This window comes from Ranitomeya imitator, chromosome 1, assembly GCF_032444005.1.
Source record: "Ranitomeya imitator isolate aRanImi1 chromosome 1, aRanImi1.pri, whole genome shotgun sequence".
NCBI lineage: Eukaryota > Metazoa > Chordata > Amphibia > Anura > Dendrobatidae > Ranitomeya > Ranitomeya imitator.
In genome coordinates, this window is record NC_091282.1 from 732729937 (window position 1) to 732747041 (window position 17105).

The window sequence follows — 17105 nt, forward strand, 5'->3', positions numbered from 1 at the left end:
ATACTACTAGTAATAACAATTCTAGAAATAATAATACAAATGTCTAATAGTTAATAATTTAAAAAAATATATTACAAAGTACAGAAATTATAACAATTAAAAAAAAATTCAGGGGAACAAATAAATAACATTAAAAAAAATTACATACATCACGAGTCACCTCCCCCATGTTACACAGGGTGCATTCCCAGGAGTGACCGCCAGGTGTCAGCCCCGCACGCTGAGCTTCGTGCTGCAGAGCCGCGCTCCTCCTATTGTCAGCAGGCAATCCTATTCTTCGCCTGCAGATAAGAGCCGCACACAGGGAAGCAGAGCGGAGCCGGAGCTATTGTGGGGGTTGTAGTTCAGTAACTCTTTGTTTGGAAGCAGGCAACAGCCGCCCGGAACTACAGCTCCCAGAATCCTGTGCGCGTTATCAGCTGCCCCTGCGCACAGGCACGGAGAGGGTCACAATTGTGTCCTATCACACCGAGGAGGATGATGTCACCTGCGAGCTGCGCTGCACAGCGGCTGTGAGAGTTTACCATAGAGCCCGGAGCAATGTGAGGCATGGAGCAGTGCAGGTGAGCACAGGGGCTGTGGGGGTCTGCTGCCGGGTCCTGGCTGACTACACGGGGTATTGTTCTGGACGCCAGGCTCTGCTGGAGGAGCGCTCTCGCTATAGGGTTTATATGGCGCTGGTGTGGTCTGTGGCGTTGTACAGAGCAGCACAGTGACTGCCATGTAATGATTCTTCTTATATAGTAGTGATGTGTTTTCCAAGTTCGCTCACTGCCACAGTCACCTGTGAGTGTGCACTTTATTACCATAGTAAATTAATATATATATTCAGAATACTGGGCGCTCGCACGCACGCACGCTCACGTATGCCTGATTTTCTGCATATGTCGCCATGCTGGTACCTGTTAGCCATCTGTACGGTTAGACATGTCGTCTATATGTTACATCGGCAAAGGTGACAGTCGCCATTGCGGATCGAAATAGCCTGTTGTTACTGTTGTTTTTATTATTATTTGTTGCTTTTGTGATTGTATAGCGATGCAGGGAGGCCTGCCGGGTGGACGTGCATCTAAATTCACATGTATGATTAAGCGCGACGTGTGTACCCCAATGGCGGTCAGGTATAGCGGTCCCCCCGCCGTCCGCCATGCCCCCGGTGTCGTCACGTAGGCCTCATTCAGACGGCTCTTTATTTCTTTGGCCCATTTTTCAGCATTATCCTACATCCATTTTTTTGGTCCATGTGATACATTTTTAGTGCAAAATCAAAAGATGCTTTTTTTTTTTTATTGTTCCGCTTTTTTTTTTCTTTTGCTCCTTTTTTTAGTGCAAACGCTTGCATGATATGATCCTTCCAGATGTCACACGTTAGTCTTCGTCTGCTCCAAAATAAAATGAGGCAGATCTTGTAATCCTGTACTAAACGGCAAATCTGCAAAATACCATTTCTGGGTATGGAAATCCACAAGCTGTTTTAGCAGATATTTGTGCACCAAATCTGTCTCCTTGGAACATATCCCCCCCCTCTGTTCAACACTGAAAATGCTTTGTATTCACTTTTCCCTTACATTATAATTATTATTACTATTATTTTTTCTTTTATCATCAAAGACTAAGATCATTTATTTCTGATGCTTTTCTCTATCATGAAGAAATAGTTAGTTTTCTGGTTAATGGGAATTTTAGGGTGGTTATTTGTTACTGTGTTTATCCAACAAACAATAAGAATTGGTGATACATTTATCATCAGAGCGGTCCAACCACTCCCCAGAGACCCCAGTGATCCCCAGAGACCCTGCTCAGTTTATGTCTATGGGACCAATCATGCCCACGTGTAATCGCCGCTCCTCTACACAATGAATGGCGCATAGTGCAAATTGTAACTATTTTTAGTGTGTTCTCTATGCAGAATGCTGGTATTATCAGTAGATAACGGCATGGGACCATTTGTGCCTGTCTAATCTCAGCAGTATAATTAACAATATTCTACCCCTTGGTATCTTTTGGGATCTTGCCTTTTGCATGCTTTTCTCTGGTGTAGACTAGATAATCAGGTTTTCACAGAAGAGATAAACTTCTCTTGTTTAAAACCCTTCCCTAACCCCTGGCTATGATCATTATCTGCTTGGAACAACCCTACAGACAGTCTTGGATTTCACTGTATTAAAAAACCCCAACTCATCAGAGCACAAGCTTTTCCCTCTCTTTAGGTCTTAAGGTACCGTCACACTAAACGATATCGCTAGCGATCCGTGATGTTGCAGCGTCCTGGCTAGCGATATCATTCAGTTTGACACGCAGCAGCGATCAGAATCCTGCTGTGATGTCGTTGGTCGCTGCAGAAAGTCCAGCACTTTATTTCGTTGCTGGACTTCCTGCTGACATCGCTGAATCGGCGTGTGTGACGCCGATTCAGCGATGTCTTCGCTGTTAACCAGGGTAAACATCGGGTTACTAAGCGCAGGGCCGCGCTTAGTAACCCGATGTTTACCCTGGTTACCGGCATCGTTGGTCGCTGGAGAGCTGTCTGTGTGAGCGCCGGCCGGCCGTAAAGCAGAGCACAGCAGTCACCGTTGTGCTTTACGGCCGGCGCTCGGTCAGTGCGGGAAGCTGAAGGCGAGGGACGTGACCAGACACCGGAATGTAAGTATGTAGTGTTTTTTTTTTATTTTTTTACTTTTACAATGGTAACCAGGGTAAACACCCGGGGACTTCGGGATCGTTAGGTCGCTGAAGAGCTGTCTGTGTGACACCCCTCCAGCGACCAAACAGCGACGCTGCAGCGATCGACATTGTTGTCTTGATCGCTGCAGCGTCGCTTAATGTGACGGTACCTTTAGGCTATGTGCACACGTATTCTGGTCTACTGCGGATTTTTCCGCAGCAGATTTGATAAATCTGCAGTGTAAAACCGCTGCGGATTTACCATGGTTTTTCTGCGGATTTCACTGTGGTTTTACAACTGCGGTTTTCTATTGGAACAGTTGTAAAATCGCTGTGGAGTCTGCAGAAGTGACATGCTGCGGAATGTAAACCGCTGCGTTTCCGCGCGTTTTTTTCCGCAGCACGTGCACTGCGTTTTTGGTTTCCCATAGGTTTACATTGAACTGTAATTTCATGGGAAACTGCTGCGGATCCACAGCTGTGGAAACGCTGCGGATGCGCAGCAAAATCCACATCGTGTGCACATACCTTAAAGATTGCTTCTGATGACTATTACCGTCTGCTCTTTTTGTTTGCCCAGTTTTTTATATACCGTAGATGCATTTCTAAATCTGTATTATGGCTGCAAATCCCAGGCCCACTGCAGGACCGGTCAATGAAATGAATGACCTATGATTCGGTAGCGCTGCATCCGCACATCCGTGTGATAGGGAACGGCCGCATCCACACATCTAGGTGATAGGGACCGGCTGCATCCACACATCCGTGTGATAGGGACCGGCTGCGTCCGCACATCCGTGTGATAGGACCGGCTGTGTCCGCACATCCGTGTGATAGGGACCGGCTGCGTCCGCACATCCGTGTGATAGGGACCGGCTGCGTCCGCACATCCGTGTGATAGGGACCGGCTGCGTCCGCACATCCGTGTGATGGGGACCGGCTGCGTCCGCACATCCGTGTGATGGGGACCGGCTGCGTCCTCACATCCGTGTGATGGGGACCGGCTGCGTCCTCACATCCGTGTGATAGGGACCGGCTGCGTCCGCACATCCGTGTGATAGGCACCGGCTGCGTCCGCACATCCGTGTGACGGGGACCGGCTGCGTCCGCACATCCGTGTGATGGGGACCGGATGCGTCCTCACATCCGTGTGATGGGGACCGGCTGCGTCCGCACATCCGTGTGATGCGGACCGGCTGCAGGTCTTCCAACCAGAACTCAACAGCCTTGTAGGTATTTATGTGGATGTGATGTTCAGGTCCGGAGTTATGTGCCAGTCTGTGCTTCACAGCTCAAAATCGGATTGTGCCTAAAATGAATCCCAAACTGTTCTTCAACTATATCAATAGTAAAAGAATAAAAACTGAAAATGTAGGCCCCTTAAAAAATAGTGAGGAAAGAATGGTTGTAGATGACGAGGAAAAAGCTAACATATTAAACACCTTCTTCTCCACGGTATTCACAGTGGAAAATGAAATGCTAGGTGAAATCCCAAGAAACAATGAAAACCCTATATTAAGGGTCACCAATCTAACCCAAGAAGAGGTGCGAAACCGGCGTATGTGCTGTTGGCCGTTGACTATAATGATGCAGACGGGGTCACTGTGCGCGCTGCCGGATGTCATTTTTGGCTGTACGCATAGTTGAGGTGAGCAGCAAGATGTAGTTGACCAAGTTTTGCTGCTTGCCTCCAATAGGCGTATCCGGCCAAACACTATGCACGACAGCGCATGGACTCTCTGCATCATTACAGTCAATAGACCCATCAGGGCATACGTCCGAATCTCGTTTTGTTGGGTTTCGGACGTACGTCACAATGAAGCGACTGAATATAGGGGCAAATGTGATGTGAACCCAGCCTAACGGATGTAGGTCCTATCACTCAAAACCGATGGAGTGACTGACCGCATACTAAAACGTGATGTGAACATAGCCCACTAGGTGATATTCCGGTAACTAAAAATGCACCCATATTATACTCACTATGATTAAGTTCCTGAATCTGCATGTTACAGGGAGATATCTGCTGTAAAGATTAGTGACGGTATTTTCTGGGGCATCGGTGTCACCTGGCCACCTTTCACTAATCTGGCATTCAATCCATGTACGATGGTCGGACCGTCGAGGGGGTGTTTCTGACCCAAACTCCATAGCCTCGTCTGTGCGCATGAGGTCCGGATGTCATCAATGTCGGATTTCTCCCATTTCTTTAGGATATGTTCTTAAGTTTCGTTTTCACATTGGATGTTGTTGGAGGAAATATTACAACTGACCCATTCATTTGAAACAACCCCACTCCTATGAATCAAACCAATTTCCATCTCGGAAATGTCGGCACCAAAATCTGCATGGTGTGGATTTGACCTTACGGGCTGCATTGCATTTTGTGTCAGGTTAGGCTGCAGAAGTCATTGCCTGCCCTGAAATCAAACGATTTCCAAAAACGGTAAAGATCAGGAACAATTGAGCCGTGCCCTGATTGTCATTGCTGGCAGAGGTTGTCTTTGCATTCTGACACAGCGGTGGGATTGTTGAAAGGCAGCGATCTGGCTGACTGCCTATCAGTTTAGCAGAGTTTGGAGGGAGGGTGAGGGTCTGCAGTTGCCATAGCGACTCCCCCCTGTCATTGGAGCATTGCTATCTGTTTCTATAGAGGTCAGGTGGTCCTAGAGGCAGTTATGTCGGTCTGTCTGGAGTGTAGCATATGGGGGGGACAGTAAAAGGATGAAATGAGCTAATTTATCGTATGCATCTATATGTTTTATGGAGAAGAAACTAATGTGTCGTGTAGCAGAGCTGTATTTATTATTTGGGAAAACACCCCATCTTTCCTGTTGTCTTATATAATTTTAACCATTTGCGGACTAAATAATTTCTCTAATTGTGTAGAGGACAAATTCTGCACTTTTGGCCAAATTTATCTGATGAGTATGGGGGTCATCCTGACTCTAACCCCAATGGCCGATGTTGGGGAAGAGAAGGATCAGGCAGGTGGATTTCAACATGCCCAATCCCTCTGTTTTCATGGGAGATAAACAGTTTTAAAAACAGAGCAGTTAACTGAATGTTTGTATAGCTGAGGCAATCTAAAGTTTATGGCTGCCTTTTGACCTCTTGTACATGGTTGTTTGGTAGCAGGAGTGGTCTCATGCATGGAGTCTGTGTGCTGCTGCATAGTGATGTCAGACAGGATACAATATATTGGGCTCACCTATAGAGGACCACCACTGAATGTATACCGTTCATTAGGCTAGTTTCACATTTGCGTTAGAATCCGCAGCGTTTAATCCGCATCCGCAAGTGCAGGAAAAAACGCATATAAACACGTACAAACGCGGCGTTTTTTAGACGCATATGGGAACGCATGCGGTTAAAAAAAAGCAGCGTTTGCACGCTTTTCCATGCGTAATTTTCCTCTAATTGTTCCACTCCTGGTTTTGGCTTACAAATACTGATGGAAAATACTGACCAAATACTGCTAGTGTGACGGCAGCCTTAGGTTGTTAGTGGTAAGGTTGTTGACGTCATTGCGTCCTGATTCTGTTCTGCAGTATCCATTGGACGCAGACTGAAGAGACAATGGCTGTTTAATACAAAACCTATCTTTACTCATCAAGTGAGGTGTCAGAAATAATGAATTCATGATGCACATATAACAGCCTCATGAATTCACTATTTCTGATACATGTCCAGGTGAGCATAGATATGCCTTGTATGACCGGCATTGTCCCTTCACTTTGTGTGAAATAGATTATGTACACAGAAGAGAAAATGGAGGTTATACTCACAGTTCTCTACTCACCGGGTCAGGTGTCCTAACTAATGAGTTTTTGGACACCTGACCTGTTGAGTCTAGTTCTGCATTGTATTGCCGCTATTTTCTCTTCAGTCTGCAACACTAGTCACAGACTAAGCAGAAGGAAGAGATTATGGAGATAATACAAGTATTAAATTTTTTGGCCCACCCCATATCTCTATACTAAAGACACACAAAGCTGCAGTCTTTTACTTGCTAACTACTGGAGCTATGATGTGGCCAAAAAATAAAGTGTGCGGCACACGGTGTGTGTTGCCGGCGGCGAAATACACAATTAAACCACATATAATTGGGGGCAAAAAACAATAGTATTTATTTTGTTATACACAAAATTTTTATTTAACTGCGCCTGCTTGCGGTAGAGTGATGGAAATGGGGGGTGTGAAGCTGTGAGGCCTGGCTAAGTGTGGACGACGCAGGGGTGGCAGGAGAAGGGGCAATTAAACTAGTGGGGTCTGGTAGTTCGGGGATAGGGCTTGACACATGAGAGGCCTGAGACGCACTGGAAGGGTGAGACAAACCTCACATTATAGACACACTGGGAGGTGAGGGGGAGGAATACTGATAGTATGCTGTTTTTATTTTTTCTCCCTTTCTGGGATCGCCAGGTTCTGGGAAGCCTCGATGGGCTCATATGTCGTGGCATGGTCGTAGTTGGTGACCTGTCAGGGTCCGGCTGCACTGTGTTCGTAGAGCGTGCAGCCATGCCAGAGTCCATAGTGCTCGTAGAGCGTGCAGCCATGCCAGAGTCCATAGTGCTCGTAGAGCGTGCAGCCATGCCAGAGTCCATAGTGCTCGTAGAGCGTGCAGCCATGCCAGAGTCCATAGTGCTCGTAGAGCGTGCAGCCATGCCAGAGTCCATAGTGCTCGTAGAGCGTGCAGCCATGCCAGAGTCCATAGTGCTCGTAGAGCGTGCAGCCATGCCAGAGTCCATAGTGCTCGTAGAGCGTGCAGCCATGCCAGAGTCCATAGTGCTCGTAGAGCGTGCAGCCATGCCAGAGTCCATAGTGCTCGTAGAGCGTGCAGCCATGCCAGAGTCCATAGTGCTCGTAGAGCGTGCAGCCATGCCAGAGTCCATAGTGCTCGTAGAGCGTGCAGCCATGCCAGAGTCCATAGTGCTCGTAGAGCGTGCAGCCATGCCAGAGTCCATAGTGCTCGTAGAGCGTGCAGCCATGCCAGAGTCCATAGTGCTCGTAGAGCGTGCAGCCATGCCAGAGTCCATAGTGCTCGTAGAGCGTGCAGCCATGCCAGAGTCCATAGTGCTCGTAGAGCGTGCAGCCATGCCAGAGTCCATAGTGCTCGTAGAGCGTGCAGCCATGCCAGAGTCCATAGTGCTCGTAGAGCAGAAAGCCATGCCTGGGTCATGCTGCATCGTGGTGGTGGTGGAGCGGAAAGCCATGCCGGGGTCCATTGTGCTCGTAGAGCGGAAGGCCATGCCTGGGTCCTGCTGCATCGTGGTGGTGGTGGTGGAGCGGAAAGCCATACCAGGGTCCATTGTGCTCGTAGAGCGGAAGGCCATGCCCGGGTCCTGCTGCATCGTGGTGGTGGTGGAGCGGAAGGCCATGCCAGAAGACATTCTGATGCATGCAGAAAGAAAGAAAAGGAAGAAATTAGGACATGTAGAGACAGAAAATAGAAAATAAAGGCATTGGCATATACTCACATTGTTCTGAGTGTAGATTCCTTCCTGTGTCTGTTCTTCTGCGTCTGGAAAGCTTCTCTGTCTGCTGCGTAGTGACCTGCAACTGTCCACTCCCTCCCTTTATCACCTTGTATGTGGGGGTGGCTAATCAGTGTCTAGACATGTTTTTCTCTGGTGCAACGCATGCGTTCACGAACGCAAGCAAACGCATGTGCTTTGCGGCCGCATGCGTTCACATAGACAGCAATGTGTTTTTTTTTTGGCGCATTTCTACCGCTAACAACCGCATACGTTTCTAGTCGGCAAATTGACGCCTCTAAAATTACTACATGTAGCGTTTACCGCGCCAAACCGCAGACGACGAAACGACGCATGCGTCGTCAAACGCGGCAAAACGCAATGAAACGCAGACACTTGCGTTCCTAATGTTAAATATAGGAATACACAACGCATGTGGATTATTGCGGATGAAATACTGCGGATACAACCGCAAATGTGAAACCGGCCTTAGAATGTAATTCGTCAAGATCAAAGATCATGCCCACTGTCCAATGTATACGCCATTTATTATATAGTGCCATTATATTCCGCAGCGCTTAATACACTCTTTGGAGTGTGGGAGGAAAACAGAGAACCCGGAGGAAACCCACGCAAACACGGGGAGAACATATAAACTCTTTGCAGATGTTGTCCTTCGTGGGATTTGAACCCAGGACTCCAGTGCTGCACTGAGCCACCATATAGTGCTAACCACTGAGCCACCTTGCTGCCCATAATTTTTTGTGCCCAATAGAAGGTGCCCTAGTTCATCAAACCATTTCACCAGTTTTTGCATAAAAGTGTTCGAAATGTTGTAAAATTTTTGTGCAACTCGCGGTTGCAAAACTATGTATTGACTTTTGTTATTTTTGCGTCAATCCTGGCACCTTTTTAATAATTGAGCAGAGATGAGACACGAAGGAGAGTGGCTGAATGTGGCCAAGAAAAGCATTGTAATTTATGGCAATAAATATACCCTGGCCCCTGACTAGCATACGTTTACGGTGGTGCGGCACGGCCCTGAAAGATCTGTGCAGATGTGGAAGATGTGTTAGATGTTATATCGTTCTGTCATTTACATGATAATTTCATAACCACCCTTGAGTTATCTCATCTCACAGTGATCACAAAGCATCAATGATGCAGACCTTCTATGTGATACATGTAGAAGTTACTTTGTGCAAATATTGTTGCAATTCCAGCTTTATTTGTAAGCCGAGATCCTTTTTGTATATACACCTGCCGTGCTGTGTTTTTTTATGCTTTTGCTGTTAGTTCTTTGCAATGCCTGTGTAGCTTATTGGGATCACAATTGCACATTGCGAATTCCCTAGAGAAGACCTTCGGTAATTGTTGGGTGTCTGTGCTGGACGTCCCCACTGTTCTCAATGCAAGGAAACTGTCTTTGGATTCATGGGCAACAGAAATCTAACACCGGGTCCATTAATGCATTCATGGTATGTTTTTCTAAGGGCGGACATATCATTGATGCAACCTGTGCAGTCGCAGTGGCCCAAAAGGTAAGGGGGCACCACAACCTCCAAAGCTGCAAATGATCCATACACTGCTCTGGCACAGGGGACCATTACTGTTTATATCTGCAAGTGTGTTTTTCTCTGAAATTCTGCGGCGTTTCATAGAAAACATACCGTACTTCTTAATCCAAGGTAGGGATGATGCAACTAGGATGACCTAGTCCGAGGCCAGGGTCTCCCTGTCCTGCTTCCCTAAATTGACATGACTTTCCCTATGTTTGAGATCTGGGAGAGATCTGTTAGTCAAGGGAAACTGGGTGGGAAGAAGCTTCCAGAGACCTGCCTTGGACTAGTTGCATAATCAACATTAAAAGTTGGCTCAGTGGTCATCACTGGGGTCCTGGGTTAAAATCCCACTAATGACAACATTTGGAAGGAGTCTGTACGTTCTCCCGGTGTTGGCGAGGGTGTCCTCCCACTCTCCAAAGCCATACTGAGAGGTAATTTGTGTCAGTAAAGTGCTGCGGAATATGATGGTGCTATATAAGCAAGTATGACAAAAGTATGTTTTGTCTGAAACGCTGCAGTATTTCAGAATAAAACCTAAACGGCTGCAATAATGCAAGTGGCATCTGATTCCTGCTCCCGGTGGTCCAGAGAACATTAATAATCTTGGGTAACTCCTTTAAAAAGGAAGATTTACGGTATCTGTGCAGAATATAAAAAAGAGAAAATAGTACACTATGCCAGGTGACAATTTGTTGGGTTTTGTTATGTATCTGTACCAGAACTGAACCAATACTATTGCAAGTGATACTTTTTTCCCCCCTTTTTTTTTTTTTTTTACTTTTGACCTAAAAATGATGTAAGATATGAAATGTTTATTGCCTCAATCAAATTCACGCCTGACGTGTCGGCACTGCATGATAGGATTGTCTATAATTAAAAACTGGTTATATTTTGCATTTTTGTGGTGAGTCATTGGTACGCCGGGTTCTGAAATTGTGGTGTTTACCTCCCTATAAATAGCTGCACCACATCTATAATGGAGAGATTCGGTGCTCTCAGGGTGGTTACTTGTCGGAATTTCCATTACAATCTGACCCCTGATCCAGTCATGGTTAAATTGCATAGAGAAAAAGATTCCTCCACAACACCCCTTCTTAAGGGGACATTTTTTTCCGGTGGGAATAGTTCTTGCAGCAGAGTTGGAGACTAAGATGAGTGTTTTACTTTCTGATTTTATTTTTTGTAAGGTGTATTCCTATGTCACTCAGGTTAGATGTCATCCGAGTTCATCATTACTCCCCTTCTCGCGCCTGCCGGTGACATTCCTGTCCAAGGATGAGCTGAGGAATATTCTGTGCATCTGACCGTATCTCAGTGGAAGGAACTTGACAGCGGCACAGTCTCCTTCCCCTTAGGTGTATAAATGTGTGTGCACCGCTATCGTGACCGGATTATTAATATCACGTCTTCTCTCCATCTAGTCACCGTCCTCTGTATAAGAATAAGTCTCCAATGAAATAGTGCGGTGCCACCGGACGTGTAAGATTTGTGCACAAAATGAGATGAAACTAGTATTGTCATTTTAATATGACATGTGATGAAGATGATGGGACATTTCACTATAGGTTCAGAATCATGAGGATTCACATTGGAATTTGTGTTCTTTTCAGCCTCAGACCCAGAGGTGAACCTATCCTTTCTGCTGCCTGAGGCGAACTGCAAAATGGCGCCCCCCCATACACCCGGTACACACACGGCTCTGCTCCGCTCCGTACACGTACACGGGGCAGCTTCATACACCCCGCACACACGCGGCTCAGCTCCGCGCACCTCGTACGCACGCGGCTCAGCTCCGCGCACCTCGTACGCACGCGGCTCAGCTCCGCGCACCTCGTACGCACGCGGCTCAGCTCCGCGCACCTCGTACGCACGCGGCTCAGCTCCGCGCACCTCGTACGCACGCGGCTCAGCTCCGCGCACCTCGTACGCACGCGGCTCAGCTCCGCGCACCTCGTACGCACGCGGCTCAGCTCCGCGCACCTCGTACGCACGCGGCTCAGCTCCGCGCACCTCGTACGCACGCGGCTCAGCTCCGCGCACCTCGTACGCACGCGGCTCAGCTCCGCGCACCTCGTACGCACGCGGCTCAGCTCCGCGCACCTCGTACGCACGCGGCTCAGCTCCGCGCACCTCGTACGCACGCGGCTCAGCTCCGCGCACCTCGTACGCACGCGGCTCAGCTCCGCGCACCTCGTACGCACGCGGCTCAGCTCCGCGCACCTCGTACGCACGCGGCTCAGCTCCGCGCACCTCGTACGCACAATTGTGAGCATAGAGGAACATCAGCAGATGACCGCACTCTGACTGAAAAAACATCTATAGACAAAAACGAACACTGATATTCCTATATGGAGACCATATAGTGGTAGATACCAGTCCTGCAGACCATATAAAAGATCACTGGACAGTTTTAGATGGTGACTTACAGCTGATGGTCTTTCTTATGGAGTTGTTCACTTTTCCCATCTTTTCCATCTGGCCCAGAGCAACTAAGAACTTCTCCAGCCAGGACTTGTCTGCAGAGATTACAACAAAGACACATCATACGTCTCACATTTCCAGCACCGTCCATATCTATTCCCAACCTTCACAAGCTAATCATTCTGCTGATACCGCAATACACGGAGCCGCTGCTGCCTTATGTGTCCTACAGCACCTGCTGTGTAGTACAATAATGGTGCCGCCCCACATAATAATGCCACCACTGAGCCCCTTACATAGTAATAATAATGACTCCTTTGTGCTCTCTAGATAATAAAATTCACCCCTAGAAAACACTAAAGGTACCGTCACACTTAGCGACGCTGCAGCGATACCGACAACGATCCGGATCGCTGCAGCGTCGCTGTTTGGTCGCTGGAGAGCTGTCACACAGACAGCTCTCCAGCGACCAACGATCCCGAGGTCCCCGGTAACCAGGGTAAACATCGGGTAACTAAGCGCAGGGCCGCGCTTAGTAACCCGATGTTTACCCTGGTTACCAGCGTAAAAAAACAAACAGTACATACTTACATTCAGCTGTCTGTCCCTTGCCGTCTGGTTCCTGCACTGACTGCTGGCCGTAAAGTGAAAGTGAAAGCACAGCACAGCGGTGAGTCACACAGCGGTGACTCACCGCTGTGGCTGTGCTCTGCTTTCACTTTACGGCCAGCAGTCAGTGCAGGAACCAGACGGCAAGGGACAGACAGCTGAATGTAAGTATGTACTGTTTGTTTTTTTACGCTGGTAACCAGGGTAAACATCGGGTTACTAAGCGCGGCCCTGCGCTTAGTTACCCGATGTTTACCCTGGTTACCAGTGAAGACATCGCTGAATCGGTGTCACACACGCCGATTCAGCGATGTCTACGGGGAGTCCAGCGACGAAATAAAGTTCTGGACTTTCTTCCCCGACCAGCGATCTCCCAGCAGGGGCCTGATCGCTGCTGCCTGTCACACTGGACGATATCGCTAGCGAGGACGCTGCAACGTCACGGATCGCTAGCGATATCGTCTAGTGTGACAGTACCTTAATGCCCTGTGCTAGTGCCCTCCACAATTTGTCCCTAAAAAGTAATAATACCACATATGAAATTTTGATGGTCTCAGTGATCTGAGTGCCCCAATAACAATAATGTTTAAGTGCCCACTTAACATTTAATAATGTCCCTTAAGTAGCCTCCATGTGCAGCGTGACTATACACAGTATGGTGGGCCCACAGCTTTCCTATACACAGTATAATGCCCCTACAGCTCCCCTATACACAATATGATGATTCCACAGCTTCCCTATGCACAGTATGATGTCCCCACTGCTCCCCTATACACAGTATGATGTCCCCACTGTTCCCCTATACACAGTATAATGAGCCCACAGCTCTCCTATACACAGTATGATGATTCCACAGCTTCCCTGTACACAGTACGATGTCCCCACTGTTCCCCTCTACACAGTATGATGTCACCACTTCTCCCCTATACACAGTATAATGAGCCCACAGCTCTCCTATACACAGTATAATTCCACAGCTTCCCTGTACACCGTATGATGTCCCTACTGTTCCCCTATACACAGTATGATGAGCCCACAGCTTTTCTATACACAGTATAATGCCCCCACAGCTACCCTATAGACAATATTATGACCCCACAGCTTCCCTATACACAGTATAATGCCTCCACAGCTCCCCTATAGACAATATTATGATCCCACAGCTTCCCTATAGACAATATTATGATCCCACAGCTTCCCTATACACCGTATAATGCCCCCACAGCTCCCCTATACAAAACACAGTATAATAGTTAATAGTGTTCTGACACCGTGCGTCGCCTGCACTGAGAGTCATGATGCCAGGAGGAAATTAAGGCTACGTTCAGATTAGCGTTGCGCGGCGCTGCGTCGGCGACGCGACGCATGAAAAAACGCGTGCAAACGCACGCAAAAACGCTGCGTTTTGCGACGCGTGCGTCGTTTTTTGACGAAAATCGGACGCAAGAAAAATGCAACTTGTTGCATTTTCTTGCGTCCGACGCTAGCGTCAAAAACGACGCACGTGTCGGAAAACGCAACAAGAAAAACGCATGCGTCCCCCATGTTAAACATAGGGGCGCATGACGCGTGCGTCGCCGCTGCGTCGCCCGACGCAGCGTCGGGAAACGCTAATCTGAACGTAGCCTAACTTCATTCCTCACTGCAGCCTAGGGGGCGGTGCCGGTACTGTTTCAGTCACAGCAGCTGTAACTGCGCCTCTTAGGGTATGTGCACACGTTGCGGATAACATTGCAGACTTTTCCGTTCGGATTCTGCAAAATCCGCAGGTAAAAACACCCTACTTTCTCTGATCGCCCATGACGGCACCACGGAGAGAGGGGATCCGCCCACCAAGGACAGGAAACCTACGGATAAAAAGGCGGTACCACTCTCCTGCATCAGTTGGTTTCCTGTCCTTGATGGGAGACCTACGGACTTACCAGTCAGCGTTGGAATTCCGGGGCCAACCAGTCCGATTCAGGCAGCTGGGGTCCCTCTGCCTCGGCTGGGGTGGTGACCCGAGGCACCACCGCTGGGGGCTAGTGGGCCTCAAGGGTGCGTGGAGGAGGTGACAAGGAGTTCGCGGTCACCTCCTCAGGTAAGATGCAGCAGCGGCAACATCCAGGGGGGTCCCTCTGTGGTTGCGGGAGGTGCGGCGTGGCCCTCCCCTAGCTCGCGTCAGCCTGCACACTGCAACGCCATCGGGCTTGCAGAGCCGCGCAATAAGGGTCTGCATAGGACCGGGGGTGCCGGTCAGCAGCGCCATATCTGTACTCCGGGCGCCATCTTGGAAAGTCGGCGCATGCCCGGAACTGCGCTGGTCTCGCGAGACGCCGGGGCGCCGCGGAAGCGATTGCGCAGGCGTCGGCGCTCCTCGCTGTAGCTGGACGCTCCATAGATCCCGACATGACGCTTAGGCGTTCTACAAGACGCAGGAGCGTCTGCGCAGGCGCCAGCGTTTCAGCGCTCCTCGTGCCGGCCGGGCGCTACTGCGCAGGCGCCGGGAAGTAAAAAAAAAAAAAAAAAAAAAAAAGAGGAGCAGCGGGAAAGTTTAAATGGGAGGATTTACTTCCCCCCAGTGGCTCTGCAGTATATTGGCAGGAGCCTCAGGAGCAGTCGTGTCAGCGCCAGCGTAGCAAGTGTTGTTTTGCGCAGACCAGCAGCAGCAGTATGAGCGACCCGGCATCTCCCTTGCCTGAATCACCTCCACCTATAGCATCGCCGCAGCAGCAAAAAAGGCGGCAGCAGAAAGGTTACCAGGACACCAGCAAAGAACGCCAAAGGTCTCAACACAGCAAGGAGTCCAGCACGGCGTCGGGGAAAAAGCCAGAGGCTGAGAATTCCCAACCGGTATTTATGGGTCCTGGAGGTGGTAAGTTGATCTTCGTGAAAGTTAGAGACAGTAAGATTATTATTTGTCTCTTTTAGGGAAGGAAAAGCGTAGGTAAAACCAAGCACAAGGTCTGTGCCATCTGTAAAGAGGATCTTCCACTCGCCTGGGAGAAGCAGCTATGTAATTCCTGCATACAGCAGACGGTATCAGAAAGCCTGCCCGGGTTTGCAACAGATCTTAAAAACCTGATTAAAGAGCAGGTGGAAGACACCTTTAAATCCCTTAAAAGGGGAAGAAAACGGAGAAGGACCAGACACAGGTCCCCGTCCCCAGTCTCTAAATCTGACAGCGATAGTGCGAGTTCGGTATCCTCCGACTCCTCCTCCGCGTCTTCGTCATCCACTTCTTCCTCAGGAGGTCACAATTGTTTCCCATTAGAGGACACTGATGGCCTCATAAAGGCAGTGAGGAGTACTATGGGGTTAGTAGACTCCCACCCTAAAAAATCAGCACAAGACATTATGTTTGGGGGCTTAGAACAAAAAAAGAGGAGAGCTTTTCCGCTTAATGAAACAATTGCAGCGCTAATCAAAAAGGAATGGAAAAAACCCATGAAAAAGACTCTCCTAACTCCCAAAAGGAAATACCCCTTTGAGGATGAATCCTGCTCCTTTTGGGAAAAAGCCCCCAAATTAGATGTAGCAATAGCGAAAGCATCAAAGAAATTCGCTCTCCCGTTTGAGGACATGGGGGTCCTAAAAGACCCTATGGACAAGAAGGCGGATGCCTTCCTCAAGGGCTCTTGGGAGTCAGCGGGAGGAGGCCTGAAACCGGCAGTGGCAGCAGCATGCACATCTCGCTCCCTAATGATCTGGTTGAATCAACTAGAGGGTCAATTAAAGGGGAAAACTTCCCGAGACTTGATGCTGAAGACATTACCCGTAATAAGGGGAGCTGCGGCCTTTCTGGCTGACGCCTCGGCAGACTCTATAAGATTAGCTGCCAGGTCGGCAGTATTTGCTAATGCGGCCAGGCGTGCCCTCTGGCTTAAGAATTGGCCTGGCGATCTACAAACAAAAACAAAATTGTGTACTATCCCCTGCGAAGGGGAGTTTTTGTTCGGTTCCACATTAGATGATATCTTGGAAAAAGCAGGGGACAAGAAAAAGTCCTTTCCCTCTCTAGGTCTCCCCTCTTACAGGAAGCCCTTTCGAAACAAGAGGTTTTTCCGTAAGAACCCTGGGAGAGGCCAGGGAAAGTGGGAGGATAAGAGGAACAAGAACAAGGGGTTCATCTTTAACAAAAACCCCAGCGATACCAAGAAGCCTTCTCAATGAAGGTTCGCCCCAGGTGGGAGGGAGATTATCTCTCTTTCTCCCAGCCTGGAAAAAGATTACCTCCAGTCAATGGATTCTAAACATCATAGAATCAGGTCTGAGGCTGACATTCAAAAAATGGCCCCGTCCCTCTTTTACGATGACATCTATAAGATCTTCGGCAGAAGAACAGCTGGCACTGGAAAACGAGGTCATCGGGCTAGTAAAAAAGGGAGTA

At 48.6% G+C, this 17105-nt stretch overlaps 1 protein-coding gene across 3 annotated transcripts in view; it reads left to right on the forward strand.

Moving 5' to 3' along the window:
- Positions 1-349: 349 nt before the first annotated feature.
- The window catches only part of DAAM1 (dishevelled associated activator of morphogenesis 1), a 218840-nt gene continuing 202084 nt past the window's right edge, over positions 350-17105 (forward strand). For 2 of the 3 annotated variants that reach the window (XM_069733373.1, XM_069733399.1), the window contains exon 1: positions 350-563. The gene's annotated coding sequence lies outside the window, so the exon portion shown is untranslated. The remainder of the gene's footprint in view (positions 564-17105) is intronic. The other variant, XM_069733382.1, reaches the window with a different exon arrangement.